General features: G+C 40.0%; 1 long non-coding RNA gene across 2 annotated transcripts in view; it reads left to right on the forward strand.

The window, feature by feature from the left end:
* Positions 1 to 6,984: 6,984 nt before the first annotated feature.
* Positions 6,985 to 18,462, forward strand: part of LOC110452198 — a 64,568-nt gene continuing 53,090 nt past the window's right edge. For both annotated transcript variants that reach the window (XR_002463155.1, XR_002463156.1), the window contains exons 1-2: positions 6,985 to 6,998; positions 15,536 to 15,796. This is a non-coding gene — a long non-coding RNA (uncharacterized LOC110452198). The remainder of the gene's footprint in view (positions 6,999 to 15,535; positions 15,797 to 18,462) is intronic.

Below are 18,462 nucleotides of genomic sequence, written 5' to 3' on the forward strand. Positions count from 1 at the left end.
TAGGTACCTATTTACCGCCCTTGTTGTTACCTGGGCAATCAGTCGATCTAACGCAGATAGGCGGTCTCGGGGATACAAGAACTGACAAGAAATCCATTGATATCCACGAGGAAAATAGAAACTTTAGTTTAAAATTTAAAGAATTCAAATATATTTACTCCAAGGTGACATAAACGTCTCATTTTCTCACGGCCTAGATAGACAAAAAAAATATTTATGTTGTGATTTGTTTAGATCTGTTTCCTTGCCGAAGACTTGTTCAGTCCTAGTTGAGGAATTAATATTCATTTAATTGTGTTTGATGAGGGGTTGTGTATTACCGGTACATACTGTTCATCATTACAGAGCTGGGTACCTGGGTGCTTCAGCTAAACAAATGTACTTCTAAGTCACCAACTCTCATGTGTCCAGATTTAAACGTCCTTGTCTGGTGAAAGTGACACATGAAAATAAAAGTTAGGTTTGGGCCAGATATAAAAATCAGTATCAGGTATTGTGAGATTTGAAATTCGGTGTAATGTGTTGGCAAGATATGAAGAGGGACAGTAGTAGGATAGGGCTTGACCTTATGGGTTTAGGGGACTAGAGATGTTTGGGGGCTGACGTTATGGGTTATGATGTTAACAACCCCCCAGCAGGCCCGATACCGCATGCAGGCGGCCTCACCATGCCTGTCGTAAATGGCCAATCCCGCATAGGCGCGGCCTAAAACCCCTTGTTACATTTGCTACGATTAGTTGAAAACAAACATTCCAAAGGCAATACCTCCTTTTTGTCCAATCAGAGGAGGTTTTACTGAACACAATGGTGATTGGCTGATACACACAAAGAAAGGCTTTATTTAGGCGGGTTGTAACCTTCACCTTTGTTCATTCATAAATGTAAACATGGCGACAGACAGCAGCATACAATTCCATAGCAATAGTTCTGGAGAGGAATTTGAAGGTTTTGATTGGGAAGATGTCAGCAAATCTGCACATAAGTATAAAGAATATATGTCTAGACTACAGGATGATGACGACATAGACATCGTTTCAAGCTCCGACGAATGGGACGATTCTGAGGATGAAGATGTGCCCCTCGCAACACTCATCGAGGATAGAATGCTGCTAGCGAGACTGGCCAGGCCGAACATTTTACCCGATTTACATCTAAATGATGATGCTGATGACACAATAAACGAAGAAGAGGAATGGAAAAGCATTTTTTCCTGTCCACATATAGCGGAATTTACGGGAAATCTGGGCCCTGTAACTGTTTTGTCGGCTGAGATTAATTATTTATTATTCTATTTCAAAAATGAAAACACAAACACAATGAAAATTCTTTCTTCTTTCTTTTTCATTCTTGCTGTAATTATAAAAAAGAAATGTAAATCAACATTATGAGTGTTTTAATGTAACTACTCCATCTCGGACCACTGGTCAGTGTAGCTGGTCAATTAGGGCCTGGGGCACTGGGCCCTTGCCAGCCTCACGGGGTGCTGGGGCACTCATCAGTAAACAGTGCTGGGGCTGAGGGACAGAGATGATTAGGGGCTGACCTTAGAGGTTTAGAGGGACAGAGATAGGTGGGTCTGACTTTAGGGGTTTAGAGGGACAGAGATTTAGGGCTGACCTTAGGGGTTTAGAGGGATAGAGATGATTTAGGGCTGACCTTAGGGGTTTAGAGGGATAGAGATGATTAGGGGCTGACCTTGGTGGTTTAGAGGGACAGAGATGATTTAGGGCTGACCTAGGGGGTTTAGAGGGACAGATATAGGTGGGTCTGACTTTAGGGGTTTAGAGGGACAGAGATAGGGGGGTCTGACTTTAGGGGTTTAGAGGGACAGAGATAGGTGGGTCTGACTTTAGGGGTTTAGAGGGACAGAGATAGGGGGGTCTGACTTTAGGGGTTTAGAGGGACAGAGATAGGTGGGTCTGACTTTAGGGGTTTAGAGGGACAGAGATAGGGGGGTCTGACTTTAGGGGTTTAGAGGGACAGAGATAGGTGGGTCTGACTTTAGGGGTTTAGAGGGACAGAGATAGGTGGGTCTGACTTTAGGGGTTTAGAGGGACAGAGATAGGGGGGTCTGACTTTAGGGGTTTAGAGGGACAGAGATAGGTGGGTCTGACTTTAGGGGTTTAGAGGGACAGAGATAGGGGGGTCTGACTTTAGGGGTTTAGAGGGACAGAGATAGGTGGGTCTGACTTTAGGGGTTTAGAGGGACAGAGATAGGGGGGTCTGACTTTAGGGGTTTAGAGGGACAGAGATAGGTGGGTCTGACTTTAGGGGTTTAGAGGGACAGAGATAGGTGAGTCTGACTTTAGGGGTTTAGAGGGACAGAGATAGGTGAGTCTGACTTTAGGGGTTTAGAGGAAGTAGTAAGATTTGGGTCTGTTCCCAGTTATTGTTAAAATGCGCTGACGGCCCTACTCGATCTGAGTAAAATGTCAGGGAGTATATCTGTCTATTGTTGATGTAAACTTACCGTCTGTAGAAACATTAAGATGCCACCTTGCTGGCCTCGACACACACAGCAAGATTAAACTTGCTACAGAGTCATCAAATAAAAATGTTGCTAGATAATATCCTCTATATCATTTTTCAATCTACTAAATTTTGATTGTGTGTATGTTGAGCGGAAGAGAGAGCCTGATGTGATAGCTATCAGGACCGCCTGAGGCAGACAAGACTTTCTCTCTAAACCAAGGCACAAGTCATTAAAATAAAATTAATAATGGACATTTAGATTTCAGCTGATTATTTGGTTCAGTAGCCACTTTGAAACAGTTGATGTTGTTTGTTCATGTAACACTGGACTTGTCAGTTCGGACTGAGGTATTGTAGCTAGTCAAAGCCTGTATATATCCTCCGACCCTCACCCCGCCGCGCCAACATGCTCAGCCAGGGATGACGATGTATCACCTACAATACACAGTACTCTTGCAAATAAAACATAATGTCTCCTTTGAAAGTTCGCCTTTTATCATGTAGAGACACCTCCGAATCAACGTTTGTCACCAGTCCGCTTTGATCATTGCATTGAGATTTAATGCAGATATGAGATAGTTAATAAATGTCATAGAGCCGGAAGTGCAGCCCAGTTCACTGGTACAGTGTGTATTAGAGCTGTCGGACTACCTGTGCCGAGCACCCCGTTATACCTGTAATCGGTGTAGGTAATTAACAAGTGTAGCGTACAGGTACACGACCTAATTAGGGGGGGGTGGCAGGCAGGGTAGGTGTCCTCGTAAACAGCCAGTCAAAGGTGAGCAGACCTTGGCAGACTGCTGTAGGTAATGACAAATAGTCAGAGCCCCATACCTTATAGCAAGATCAGCTTCGGGAGTAAGGTCAATCTTTTATCTGGTATATTTTCCAAAATACTGAAATTCAAGCCATTCATAAAATTTCAAACAATGGCATAAACGGTACTTGTTAAGATAATAATACGGTCCTGTATGTCTTTAGATAAACCAACGAACCATATGTATCGTCAGGTAAAGTCATGAACCCTATTTGTTGAAGCAAAGTGATTAACCCTAAGCATCTTTAGGTAAAGTCGTTAGCCTGTATGCCTTTACCTTGAAACAGGTTCAAGAGATAACGGCAGTATAATGGGTATAAACAGGACATAACTCACTCGTCTCAGATTGTTGAAACAGATCAAATTAATGGAAATTTATAACAAGTTCTACATTAAGCTTGCAGAAACAAAACTTCAGGCTACTTTACTTCATTTAATATTTTTGTTCAAATATACCTTGTTTAGGTCACCTGGTCCAAAGGACCGGTGGGTTTATGCTGTGGCACGGCATTCGTCTGTCCATCCATCAACTTTTCCTATAAAATACTACTTGTCCTGAACGGCTCAGTGGATTTTGACTAAATGTGGCCTGGAGTATCCTTTAAGAAAGGGGACTTAATTTTGTATAAACTAGAGAGTGTGGCCCCAACTGGGATAGAGGGGCACAGCCAAATAGGGGAACTTGAGGTAAATCTTTAAAATCCTTCTCCTTAAATTGATTGGAGGGATTTTAACAAAACTAGACCAGAACAGCCTTTTAAAAACTTTTTCTGAAAAACCAGAAGGACCAGGATAATGATACATGGCTGGTAACATGTGGATGGGTCAGTTGTCTTAATAAAAAACATATACGTAAGCTCTCCTGATAACCAGCAGACCCGGGGTGATCAAATTTGGCCAGTAGCATGCAGGGATAAATAGCTACAAGGATTCTTGAACAGAATGATCTTGACTTATATCCAAGGTCACAGGGGTCAAATATGGTAAAAACATTAAATGAATTCTTCTGGACAACCGAAAGGCCAAGGATGATGATAAATGGCCAGTAAAATGCTCAGATAAAGAGCTATATGAGGGTTGGTTAAATGGATGACCTTCACCCAAATTCAAAGTCAAAGGGGTCAAATATGTTGAAAACATTTTAAAAACTTATTCTGAATAACCAAAATGCATAGGGACCTCAATTCAATTAACAAAAAGTCTAAGGTGTTGATCATTTGGCATGCTGAGGTTAAGAGCTATAAAGTTTGATCCAACTTAATGAACCTCAAGGTCACTGGGGTCAGATGTGTTTAAATCTTTTATCGGGTTCTTTTGAATAACTAAGATACCTGTATTTGCCTGCAGCTCTAGTTCAGTCCACTTTTAAGGTTACAAGTGTGAGATTAATAACATGTGAGATATACAGGCCCACTGGGCCTCTTGTTTTTCATCCTGACTTTTTTATGGAGTAATGGCCTTTTGTTGAAAAATGTTTGTCTTGACAACTCTTCCTAAACTACTAGGGTGATTACAGCGAAACTTGACAGATGTGATACCTACCTCCTGTCATCATGTAGTTGTCTACTTCCTGTTTATTATTCAATTTGTTTCATCTCTATTTTGGAACACTTTTGGGTGGTATCATTAATAATTCCAAAAATCTGTGAAAACATTATGATAAATGGTCGTGACTCAGGACTGGTTTTGGAATTTTTCCTTGTTAAGGGTGCACCCCTTTCTTGATATTGTCACTTTTTCCCTAAAAAGTGTGTACTGTAGGCGAATATTTACGGTATATAATAGATCAAATATACATATCATGATAGAATCTGAAATACATAAAATGATTATCTATATCAGGTCCCCAGCCAGGTGTAATTTCTGTTATCGAAGCTAGATTGGCAGAGATAGGTATGGGTATGTCTAAAAGCCACTGCATCAAACAATTATCTACCACACCGGATAAATGTGCACAAAATGCATAGCTCGAGTAACTAGCTTCAGGGAATATTTAAACATTTCTCTCCAAAACAAAATCTTTTGATCACAATATTAGAATTGCAACTTCCTTATCAGACTGGCTTCCAATTTATATTGACCTTCACATCAGTTGGAGATTGAATCAAGTGAAACGATTTGACATTGCAGAGCTAACAATCTTGTGCAAGCTTTATTAGGATCCTGATGTTAATTTTCAAGCTTTGTTTAGACCTTAAAAATGTCTTACATGTCGCCTGAAGTTGGGTATAAACCTGTTTTACTGTATAGAGAACTAATATCTTTGGTCCCCTGGGGTTTGTTATAAACCTGTTTTACTGTATAGATAACTTGTATCTTAGGACCTCTAGGGTTTGTTATAAACCTGTTTTATTAGGTCACCTGAGACAAAGTCGCCAGTGACCAATTGCGATCGCCTTTAGTCCGTCGTTAGTCTTCCGTCCATAAACAATTTACATTTTCGACTTCTCCAAAACCCCAGAACCAATTTCAATGAAATTGGGCAGAAACCTTCCATGGCCAACTTTATTTTAGTTTATAAAGGGAAATCATATTTTGGACCAACATTTGATTAATTTCCATTGGAAGTAATTCATCAATTTGGGTTAGCAGTATCAGTATTGGATAGCAGTTTGATAGTATGCACATATTAGTCCTGACCGACACCCAGGGATGGGTGGGGCCAAAAAGGGTTGAATTGACTGAAATTTCAAAAATCTTCTCCTCAAGACCCAGATATGGTAGAATCAAATACTCTTCATAGATGGAAGGGTCTTAAGGTGCTTAACCAAAATTGTGAATTTCATGACCCTGGGGTCTCATGTTTCCCCCTGGAATTTATTATGGCAAATGATACTTTGAATATTACATGTTGATAACTTGATTGGAATTATATCCCTGAGTTGACAGTTTGATACTTTGAAACTTTTGAGCAAGCTCTACCCCCAAGGGCGCCCAAAGGAGTCAGTGTGCTAACATTTCTTCATTTTCCTTGTTTAGAATCGGAGGTGCTAAATTCAAATACTTTTCAGTCTTAAATCTGTATGCTAGATATTGAATAAGGTTGTTTCATTGTTTTTTGTCACTTCTGTTCATGATTTAAAAACAAAAATCAACTCTCTGTATAAATATATATCGGAACTCGGGTGACCGTTAAGGCCCATGGGCCTCTTGTTGTATACAGACTTTATTCTGGGGTTCTGTGCGATTCTTTACAAACGTGAGTGTATGTTGATAGGTTGTAAGCATAAAGTCTGTCATTAAACTGACCAGACTTCCTAGTCATTATGTAGTCATGTTTGAGATGTCGGCTCTGAACTAATTTCAGGGTGCTCGTCTCACAATAACATGTGTTAATTGACTTATTTTATAGTTCTCTGCATGCTTATCAGCATTGTCTGATTTGGAGTATTTATTAAATCCACGATTGGCTTTAAAATCATGAAATGTGGTACGCAATATACTGCTTCATTAAAAGGTCTTTTGATTTGATTGCGTAAAGTACATCAGTAGGGCCCATGGTTACTGTACTCGCACATCGTAATTAGGGCGATACATTTTACGGGCAATCAGCTTGTCGTCTTTCTGTCTGTTTGTCCATAGACAAAACTCCAGTGACATCTAGTCTGTTCACCAATTCTATAGTCAATGCTATTTTTGTACGGGAAACATTGCATCCTTAACTTAATCAATTTGTTGCTTATAAGTTTTCAATCAATTTCTTCAAAAGGTGGTAGGTCTTTTCACCGATATGTCTTATCAAATATTCTGTGCAATGACAGATTTTAGTGAGGGCACACAAAGATATGTATGGGGACAGGAAGGCTTTTACTTACAGCACCAGTTGATGAATATCAAGTATATTTGACTGGAAGCATCCCTAGGTGGTGGGTATACAAAATTGTACAAATGGTGGGGGTTGACACCCCAGGGGGGCTAAGGGGCGGGCCAAAAAGTGTAATTTGGCTTTATATTGCTTTAAGCAACTTCTTCTCTGGAACTAAGCAATGGATATCAACTTTATTTTGTTAGAAAGTATCCATAGGTGGTGGGGATTAACAACTGTACAAAAGTGCCCCTCCCCCCGGTTAAAGGGTGGGGTCAAAATAGTTTATTACTTGAAAATGGTTGAGATCCCCACCCACCATATAACCATATATACAATTGCTGAGTATAAAGAGATGAATGCACATATGCTTCCAGGATGGCTCTGGGGTCTGGCCCCACCCTTGGAGACGAATTTAAGTCCCTGGGTCATCACTTTGAAACGGTTGAGATCCCCACTACAAAACCACATACAATTGCTTGGCGTAAAGAGACGAATGCAGTCATGATATTAAAATTGATCCTAGGGTCTGGCCACAACCTTAGGGATCTAGTTTTTGAGTCACAACTTGGAAACAGTTGAGATCCCCACCCCTTAACCATACATACAATTGCTGGGCATGAAAAATCTTACACAGATATGTTACTAGGATTGGCCTTTGGGTCCTGCCCTGTCCCTGGGATCTTATTTTGAGAATATTTTGCCATGATTGCTTAGATATCCAGTTGAGCGATACAGGCCCCCTGATCCTCTTGTTATACAGGTATGTTGTTACAGGTCAGTAAGTGACTACTGCCCAAACGGCAGCCATACTTGGACCTCTTGGTGGGCGATCAAACCTTTCCCTAGACTAATAGACATTTTTCCAAACAAAATTATACAAAATGGTAACTTTTGTGGAAGTATTTATGAACTTATTCCACACTTATGTGGTCGGGTGGCGCAGTGGATAGCGCACTTGCCTTTCACCAAGGCGACCGGGGTTCGATTCCCCGATCAGACGTGAAAAGGTATGGAGTAACCTGCCCGACCACGTGGGTTTTCTCCGGGTACTCCAGTTTCCTCCCACATAAAGACCCCTGCGCGCTAACATTAGGGCCAACAAGAGTGATGAATATAAGTTGTAGAAACTTGTTTCATAATTGTTGTAAAAGAAATAAAGTTATTTTAAACTTATTTCACAGAGGTCGTTGGTATCTCGGTGCACGTGACTCTGTAGTGAACTAGATTTGTGAGAGATTTCACCTCCTCACCTACTGACACAATCTGCTGAAGTATGTATAACAAGTAGACGGACATCTGTAGTTGGTTAAGTGTGTGCTGATGGTCATGTGTGTGTGACACATATACAACATACATCCTTAGCACAATAATCCTATTTCGTGTACTACTAGTAACTCTTTTAACTCGCTTAGTACCAAGTGCCTGTGAGCTTAACTACTAGGCATTGTCCGTCTGCCCACCATCAACTTGTCCTTTATCTCCTATATATCTCCTACAGAGCTTATGATGTGGCACAGCATCTGTCGTCTTTCTGTCTGCCATTAACTTGTCCTTTAAACGACTTCTTCTTAAGAACAAAAAGACTTAAGAGTCAAGATATTTGGCTGGAAGATTCCTTGGATGAAGCCAAACAAAGTTTGCTACCTAAAATGACCTTGACCTAATTTTAAGGTAGCAGAGGTCAAATATGTCAAACATTTCTAACAACTTTTTCTGAAGATTTGAAAGGCCTAGAACAATGTTATTAGACTGGTTGCTTCTTTGGATGGAGTCCAACAAACTTTTGGAACGAAAAAGACCTTTAACAAGTTTCAAGGTGACGGGTCAAATATGTCAAAAACTTCAAACAACTTCTAAAGAGTTGATAGGAATCGAGTCATGATATTTGGCTGGTAGGTTCCCTTGATGGAGCCCAACAAAGGTTGCGAACAAAAAATACCTTGACCTGTTTTCAAGGTGACAGTGGTCAAATATGTCAAAAACTTCAAACAACTTCTTCTGAAGAACCATAAGGCCTTGAATAATGATATGTGGTTGGTTTGTTCCTTGGATAGAGCCCAACGAAGTTTAAGTACAAAAGTGGCCTTGGCCTACTTCCAAGGTCAAATATGTCAAAAACTTCAAATGATTTCTTCTGAAGAATAGAACCTGAAATCGGAATATAAAGCTGATGGTTTTCTTCGAAAGAGTCTCATTAAGAGTTTGAGCAAAAATGACCTCTACCAACTTTCAAAGTCACAGGTCAAATATGTCAAAAACTTCAAACATCTCCTGAAAAAGAAGAAATGAAAGGTCTCAAGTCTTAATGTTGACATTGATATTCCTGGGAATGAGCCTGACAAAGTCTGCATGTAAAAATGGCCTTGACCTATTGCTTAGGTCATAGCATGGAAATGTTTTATATCCCCTCCCTATAACCATTCATGCTACCAGGATTGGGTCAGGGATCCAGTTTCACCCCTGGGGACTTGCTTTTTGGGCCATAACATAGAGCCAGTTCAGATCACTACCACATAACCAAATATACAATTAGTGGCCGTGATGAGATGACTATACTTTCATGCTATTAGGATTCAATCTGAATTCCCTCCTCACCATTTGGTATTAGGAGTTGAGATCCCTACCCTATAACCATATATTAGATTGGTGGGCATGGAGAAACAAATAAGTTCATTTCCTCACTGTCATTACTGCTCCAAGGTATTTAATCTTTGCTGCAGCTTATTTATTTGATTGAAGTGTAGCATGTTCACAGGATTTATGCCTATAATTTTTTTATTTTTTTTTCAAATAAATAACCTTGACCACATTCACAGGTCACATATATTTATAGCTTCTGAACTTGCTGTGGGGTACTGCTATCATTTGTTTCAAATAAGAGCATGGCCTTGATTCCGGACTTTCATGTATGATGCCTAGATTCATAATATTTGCCCATTGATCATAATGAGTTTAAACGTGAAGACAGCGCCATCAGCTGACAGAAACCTTCTCAAAGTCGCATCAACAAATCTAATCATTTTGGGTCAATTGTTAAAAAAAACAGTATGCCTTTCATCCTCTGCAATCACGAGAGATGAAATGCTGCAAATCAGGGCAATTTACCTGTGAGAGACGATGATTAGTGTAGTGTTGCAAAGGTGGGTTTTGTAATTAACCGATTGTTTGAGAGGTGAGTTTGTAATTAGTCGAGTGATTAGGAGTGGTGATGAGGCTTGGTTGAGGTGAGAAGAGGGGAAGAGAGGGGAGGGAAATATTGTGTTATGTTGTACACAGGGTGTGTGACATAACAGATAACCCCGACCATCCTTACAAATACACAGGCTGCATTAATTACAAGTTAAACCACCTTATCGCTCTACAAATAGATGGCTACATTCATTACATTGATAAACTGACTTCTGCACACCAAACAAAAATACACTACTGCATTGCTTAGAGGGGTCATCTCAAAAGGATTAACAAAGGGAGCACTGCTGTTCAGAATGTCGGTCATATTAAAAGTGATACTGGTATGGGCATCTATCTGGCTTTAGACATGATGAAATATTTCAAATGAAATAATTTGCTAGCATTTGTTGAACTACATCCACTTAGGAAACATTGCATCCACTCGTCACCTTCACATCCACTCGTCACCTTCACATCCACTCGTCACCTTCACATCCACTCGTCACCTTCACATCCACTCGTCACCTTCACATCCACTCGTCACCTTCACATCCACTCGTCACCTTCACATCAACTCGTCACCTTCACATCCACTCGTCACCTTCACATCAACTCGTCACCTTCACATCCACTCGTCACCTTCACATCCACTCGTCACCTTCACATCCACTCGTCACCTTCACATCCACTCGTCACCTTCACATCAACTCGTCACCTTCACATCTACTCGTCACCTTCACATCAACTCGTCACCTTCACATCTACTCGTCACCTTCACATCAACTCGTCACCTTCACATCAACTCGTCACATTCACATCCACTCGTCACCTTCACATCTACCCTGTTTCTATTTTAGTCAACTTCCTAGGTTACAAGTGTGAGATTAATGACAGGTGGGCGATACAGGCCCGTTTGGCCTCTTGTGTAAGGTATGATGTCATACTGAGATCTGATTTTGACTAGTTAAGTCCACAATCCCACATACTTTTATAATCACCGATTGTAAGCTGCCAACTGATCTGGTTTCTGTGCCTCATACTCCATGCATAGTCTTCATGTCAAACTAATTAAAAGTTTAAACATTGTATTTCCTATTCTTAGAATTTTCAACTATTTGATAGTCAACATCGTAAAGTTCGATCCTATATCTGTGTGATCTGTCAGCTTAATGGATAATAACATGTTGCATTTGTACCCTCAGAAACAGGTTGTTAAGTTGACAATACTTTGTGCTATCGCCCACACTTTGGTCACTCCAGCCTCCACAGATGGTCCAATTTCCACAATCTCAACACTTAATCAACTACTCCAATAACCTGATTAGGTAATTTTCAAGGTCACAGGAAGGTCACTTTGATGTGTGTCACCCTTGCTAGGTATGTTGACCAAAGTGTATCATTTTGTTTCCGTTGCATTTTTCCATTTAGAATACATTTTTAGTAATGATAGGCCTCCACCATCAGTACCTAACATCAGATTTTGGGATTTCCATGTTATTTTCCCTGGACATCAGGGGCGTTAGCTTTTTGTTATCTGCTGGCAAAGCTTTGACAAGCAGTGGGTTGATTCAGGGACAGACAGGGGATAAGAGTGGCCACTCCTTACATGTAGATTTTAAACCGACCTGAAGCTGAACTTGTCAGTAACACACAGATAAGGACAGTAATAGAGTTGGGTGGGTGTCTTGTTATGGTCCCTCCCTGACACGGGGAGGATGACACTGAGCCCTGTGCTTCACCACCCCTCAATCTTTCTTACCAAACAGTATTCCTGGCAGAGTTTACAGCCCCTAATTCTGTTCTCTCCTGTCTCGGCCCACTTTCTGATAAAGAGCATAAGTCCATCTACATATTCCGTATCAAAGATGTGTATGTATGAGCTGTGTTTTAATTTTTGCTGACGGCAGCAATGTTTGGAAAAAGAATGTTTCGGTCATTTCGATAAAAGCCGTGGGTTTTCCTTCCATTTGAAAAAAAAAAAATTAAGAAAAAATTAGCTGCGGCTTCATTTAGAAAGAGGTGCATCTAATTTTGAGAATTGATTTTTTTGTGATAACACAAGGCAGAATCTATAGGCAGGTGTGAGCTGGCCAAGTTTCACTTCATGCCACATTAGAAGACGGATCAGATAAGATGGATCTCATGGTGCTATGAGAGACAGATTTCTTATGTTACATGGTTACCAGCAATTTAGCTACAGAATAAAGCCATTGATCTGACCAGCCTGTAGTATTGCCGGGTCTGGATTGATTCCCATTGACTTGATCAGACCTATAATAATACCACTGGTATATTAGATATAACCTGGCTTGCTTCCCTTTTCTTGGCCTGACCTTTTGTAATAGTGCTGTTGTATTTGTTTGATTGCTTTCTCTTTAGTTGCTGGATTTAACATACAAGTTAGTGTGTTGACAGTGACTGTTTCATCATGGTCAAAGGAGATAACCATTTTCCCTGGATACAGTGGCTGTTTCAACCTAGTTACAGTGGCTGGCTATATGTTCCCTGGATACAGAGGCTGACTATATGTTCCCTGTATACAGAGGCTGACTGTATGTCTCCTGGTTACAGAGGCTGGCTGTATGTCTCCTGGTTACAGAGGCTGACTGTACGTCTCCTGGTTACAGAGGCTGACTGTATGTCTCCTGGTTACAGAGGCTGACTGTTTGTATCCTGGTTACAGAGGCTGACTGTTTGTCTCCTGGTTACAGAGTCTGGCTGTTTGTCTCCTGGTTACAGAGGCTGACTGTATGACTCCTGGTCACAGAGGCCGACTGTTTGTCCCCTGGTTACATAGTCTGGCTGTTTGTCTCCTGGTTACAGAGTCTGGCTGTTTGTCCCCTGGTTACAGTGGCTGTCATTTCCCCAGTTAAACTTATCTATCTTCATCAGGCCTGTCATCACTTAGGACTGTGAAAATCCATGTTTATTAGATCTAATGCTACAGATATGCAAATAACATGCAGCTTTTATCAGTTCATGATGCATCCCTAGTAATTGTTCACTGGTCAAGGCTGTGGTCAGCAAGATAATAAAATAATTGATTTGCCATGAATGTAAAAAGACTGGTGTTCTTGCACAATGATGGTCATGCCTTTTGGCAATGAAGCACATCAAAATGTTTTTGTTTTCTATACTTCGTTTAATGATAGTAATGCAAGAATATTAGAGGCTCGATAAATTCAATTTCAGATTTTAAACTTGCCAAAAAATTATAATATGTGATAATTTGTTTCCAAACATCTGTTGTGTAATCAACATGAGTAAATAACATTGATCTCCTATGATAAACTCAGCCCCACATCAAAAATATCTACGATTAATTTAAATCATAAAAATCACAGTTGCCATATGGAGCGACAGTTACAACTGTAATATTGAAATAGAAACACCATCCTTTTGATATATGACAGACTTGCCTGCATCACCTTATATTAAAAAGTTCGAAAATTATTGGATCAAAAGGAGTTTTTATCAGCTATTTCTGTATGTGTCATATAGTGGGAAGAATGATGTCCGTGTCACTGGAACGTTTTAATAAGTGGCTATTTATGCGCGACTCTGATGTCTCTGTGATTAGGGACAGAAGCAGGAACTAGCGTGCATTGTTACAGCTGCTGAGTCGTAAAAACTCAAACGGAGCAGTTTTAATAAAAATTGACAAGATATGCATTCATCCAATACATTAATCTATGTTGAAAATTATCATCAGCAGCCAGGCAGCGAGCTATTGATAAATCACACTTTATTTCCTCGCCCCTTATAGGTTTTCTCCATGATAATGGCTCATTTGCATATCACGACAATTTCTGCCAATAAAGGCATGTGACACTATGGTGAATAACTGTCGCAGATGAGGGATACTCGGGTCTAGTGTGACTCATTGTTGGAGTCAAATTTGTTATTTGAAAGATAATGATTATCTTTTTCATAAGTCAGGGAAACTTAATCATGGTTAGAGAGAATGTAAGGAAATTGGCTAGTCAGTTGAACAATAGTTACTATGGAAATGTCATAATCAGTTGAATAGTTTCTACAATTAAAGGTTTTGAGATATAATCTCGGGTTGGTTTCTCGCTGACTTACAGCTGTGTTGTAATTAGTCGGAATGAGCCTGTGAGATTGATTCCTGTCTGTAGTTCCTCAGGCTGTGGCTGGTCAGGGCTAGAGTGGGGGCTGCCGCTGTTATGATTATTCCTGACGACTCCCTAGGGAGCTTCGGATTAAAATGGGAGTTGATGGATGTGTAGTTGGGATTAGGGGCCTGTCAGTGTCCCTGTCCTTGTAATTCAATGTTGGCACTCAACCCGGGGTTAACAGCTTCCCGTAAATGTTTTCTTATCTGGCACATTCTGCATATCAATGTGGGGGTCAGTCCTAGGGTCACCTTCTCATTCAGTAGGAACACTTTCCCTAACAGCCCCTGATTCCAAGGTAACGCCACGGATTCCATGGAAACTGAAGGCTCGGATTCCATGGAAACCCTTTTTATTCTATAGAGACTGACTATCAGGCATCTGCATGCAGACACCCGCCGACAATGTCCCAGCTCCCGATAATGATTATCTCCTAGCCACAAATATGTAGGGTATCACACAAGTTTTCATACATGTTCAGGAACAAAAAACAAAAAATAGTGTCACCATCTTTTCAACAAAATAAACAAAATTGTCATCTTTTTTATTTTGCATAACTGAAAAAAAGGAAATTGTGGTCTCAATTTTGCATTTGATAACTAGATATTAAAAAAAAATGAAATTGTCATCTTTTTTGGTTTTGCATTTTTTTTATAATTCAGTCTCAATTTCGCAAATGGTATCTAGATATGATTTTTTTATCTTGTTTCCCACTTGTAAATCTAGATCCTGTTATGTCAGACCATATCAGCTTAATGACGCATTAACAGAAAATTAGAGATTTTTAAAATGATTAAAATTGAGAACAAAAAATGCAATCATTGGGCTTATAGTGATCAACCTCAGTTACCAGATAACAATAAATATAACTCATATTTCTACAGATATTCTTTTTTTAAATGTAGGATAGGAGGTGGGGGCAAGACCTTGATACATGCACATAGATCCATAGAATGATCGAACTGCTCAGGGTTTAAAAAAGATTAAATGCATAGCAAATGAGATTGAAAGGTTAACGCAAATGAATGCAATACAGCTGAAGACAAACCTGCTGCTGCACTGTAGGTGATGAACTGAACTGTTTTCATGCACAATTACTTTTCTCTATAAATATATTTTGTTTTATTTCAGATCCTGTCTGACATGGAGTGCTGAGAAGTGTGGGTGGTCAGTATAATTACTCACAAATGTTATCTAACTGCTGCCTGCCAATTTTTGACCACTGGTCAGCAGAGGTGTGGATGACATCAAATCTTGTCACTGCCAGTGTCAGTATAGCTGACCACTTGCTCTGACCACTGGGCATTATGAGGGTAAGCTGACCAGCACAGCTGGAGCCCACTTGAAATGTCTCCCCTGACATGATGTGCTGGTCACTATACAGTGCCTTAGGTAAGAGGATAATTGTTATGACCATTGCGTAAATCTAGCTCCCTAAACTTCTCTAAGCTTGACCATTCTAAGCTACATAACAGTGGGAGAGCTGAGGATTAACCAGTCTTGTGACAAGCCCCTTCTACTGGTCAGTGAGTGGCAGGACCCTAGCCCTATTTGTAATCCAATTACGACCCTGACATCACAGTCAATCAGTATTCTATGTCCATCAGGTAGATATGGCTGGACATTGATAACAGATAAGATAAAGAACCAGGTCATTCCTTCCATATACAAGTTTATATTCAAACATTCAAATATGATTGGTTCCTGAAGGACCTATCAGGTGGCTTGTTTGGAATTTGATTTTCAAACATCAGATATGATACTGGTAATGGATTGGAAGGGTATAGATCGGTCAATCTGCTGGGGTCTACAGCCAAAGGCCGTAGATAATGGGACTTGTAACACTGGTACTGGACAAATCTTATCAGTGTAATGTTGATGTAAAAACATATTTCATGATTGTGAAAAGTTTGATACTGTGTCCAGTGGCTTTTCCGGCCACAGCATCACAAGATGGACAGCTGTTTGTAAGGGTCAACAGACATTTGCTGCTGGTCAAATAAACAAGATGTCAGTGGCCAGAGCCGTTAATTTTTGGTTGTCCATGGTGGCTGAAGACACTTGGTCAGTGGCCTGAGGGGTGGTGGTGGTAATGAGACATGGTCATTCCTAATGACCAGCACTAGGTAATGAGGACGCAGACCGCCTTGGTCAGCTGCCTTAGTCAGCTGGGGATCATGACCATGACAAATAAACATTTATATAGTGGACACTGTGATGAGGTATACATAGATAAATAATTGTAAAACTGACACTGGACACAGGACCACACTGGTCAAGGCAGCTGTGGTGGTCAGTCCACAATAAATCATACCGGCTTTTACCATTGGTACATACCAGAGTCACACACAAACCTTTTCACTAACTATATGTTGTATTTCAAGTTGTATAGAGCATTTCCATAAAATTAAATGGTCTGAATTAAATTGGAGACTGGCAATCAAGTAACAGAAAAATTGAATTGAAGATTGGAGTTCTCGTCATAGACAAATTAGATACAATGTCATTCAGCTGATAAGCCTCTTGATACTGGAAATTTGATTCATTGATTGCAAAGCTTTAGCAGATGCAATATTTATGAATTCAAATTACTAATTTCGAAATATTGAACATTAAAATGGAGAAGCTGGCTTACAGCTCAACTTGTTTATGATGGAGGCCAAACAATCTGTTATAAATATAACTTCATAACAAAAGATTATTATACACAGTACAATTCCTAATACACTGTGTAGTATAAATGATCTATTTCTAATATCAATACATAGTTTTAAATCGGTGTAATTGTAAAGGGCAGACGATTTTTTCAAGGGGGAATTTTACCTGATGTATGTAACCAACACATTTTCTACCAAAAACTTCATAAGCTTTCTTGATACTAGTCGACTCTAAAATCGCTATTATAACTCAGCGATTTTATTTTAAAGATAATGCACATGTAGGGAATTTATTGCGGTACAAAGCAACAGAAGAGGTTTCTTGTCTGATGTAATGGCTGTGAAGGGTTGTCTGTTGACCCACTCGTGTTTGTTGACAAATATCTATGGATCAATTATAGACACATTTAAGTCAAAACTTTGAAGTGGAAAAGATTTGTAAAAATCCTATGATCACTACATTGAGTTTTGATTGAGGAATCCTTTTACAGTAATGTGGTTTTATCTTGGGGGGGGGGGGGGGGGGGGTATTTTGGGCCAGTGTATTGCTGTCATATAAAAGACCGAGGTAAATCTGGGTTGTAAATTTGTATCGGGTCACAACACCTGTATGGTAACATAGTGTTGTAATAAAACACTGTATACTTAAACTAAAAAAATCAACAACATGAATTCGCCACTTTTCTGAATTCAATGGCGTTTAGCTCACCTGGTCCTGTCAAAAATGTAACTACACTGGATTATAACTTTAATATATCATTTCTGATAGGAAAACCAAATCCTGTGGGACTTTATAAAAAAGTAGAGATGATCGAAAGCTTAGGAGGTGCAGTAGCCTAGTGGTAGGATGCCGGGTCGTGACCGAAGGGTTGCGGGTTCGAGTCACGACACGGCACTATGTTGTATTCTTGAACAAGATACTTTATTCCACTTATTCCAGTCTACTCAGCTGTAAATGAGTACGTGGTTGGGCAGTGCTAGAATTGTTGAATAATAGCTGCGAGCGCTGAAATAGCAGCACCGGCTGTATGTTGTAAAGGCCCTATAACCACGGATAATAATTTGTGAACCGATTTAAGACAACCTGTGACCTAGGTAAGATAAAGCGGTGTATAAAAACCTCAAATTATTATTATTATTAAATGAACAAAATATAATCAACACCAGTGTCCTGAGTGTAGAGTTCAGTGGGGCTAGACCGGTATTCGAACCCTGAACTTTAAATTGTTGCCCTATCACTCTTCCTGACTGAGCTATCTTGTGTAGAGTTCAGTGGGGCTAGACCGGTATTCGAACCCTGAACTTTAAATTGTTGCTCTATCACTCTTCCTGACTGAGCTATCTTGTGTAGAGTTCAGTGGGGCTAGACCGGTATTCGAACCCTGAACTTTAAATTGTTGC

Source organism: Mizuhopecten yessoensis, unplaced genomic scaffold (genome assembly GCF_002113885.1).
Source record: "Mizuhopecten yessoensis strain PY_sf001 unplaced genomic scaffold, ASM211388v2 scaffold6459, whole genome shotgun sequence".
In the NCBI taxonomy this organism is placed as follows: Eukaryota; Metazoa; Mollusca; class Bivalvia; order Pectinida; family Pectinidae; genus Mizuhopecten; species Mizuhopecten yessoensis.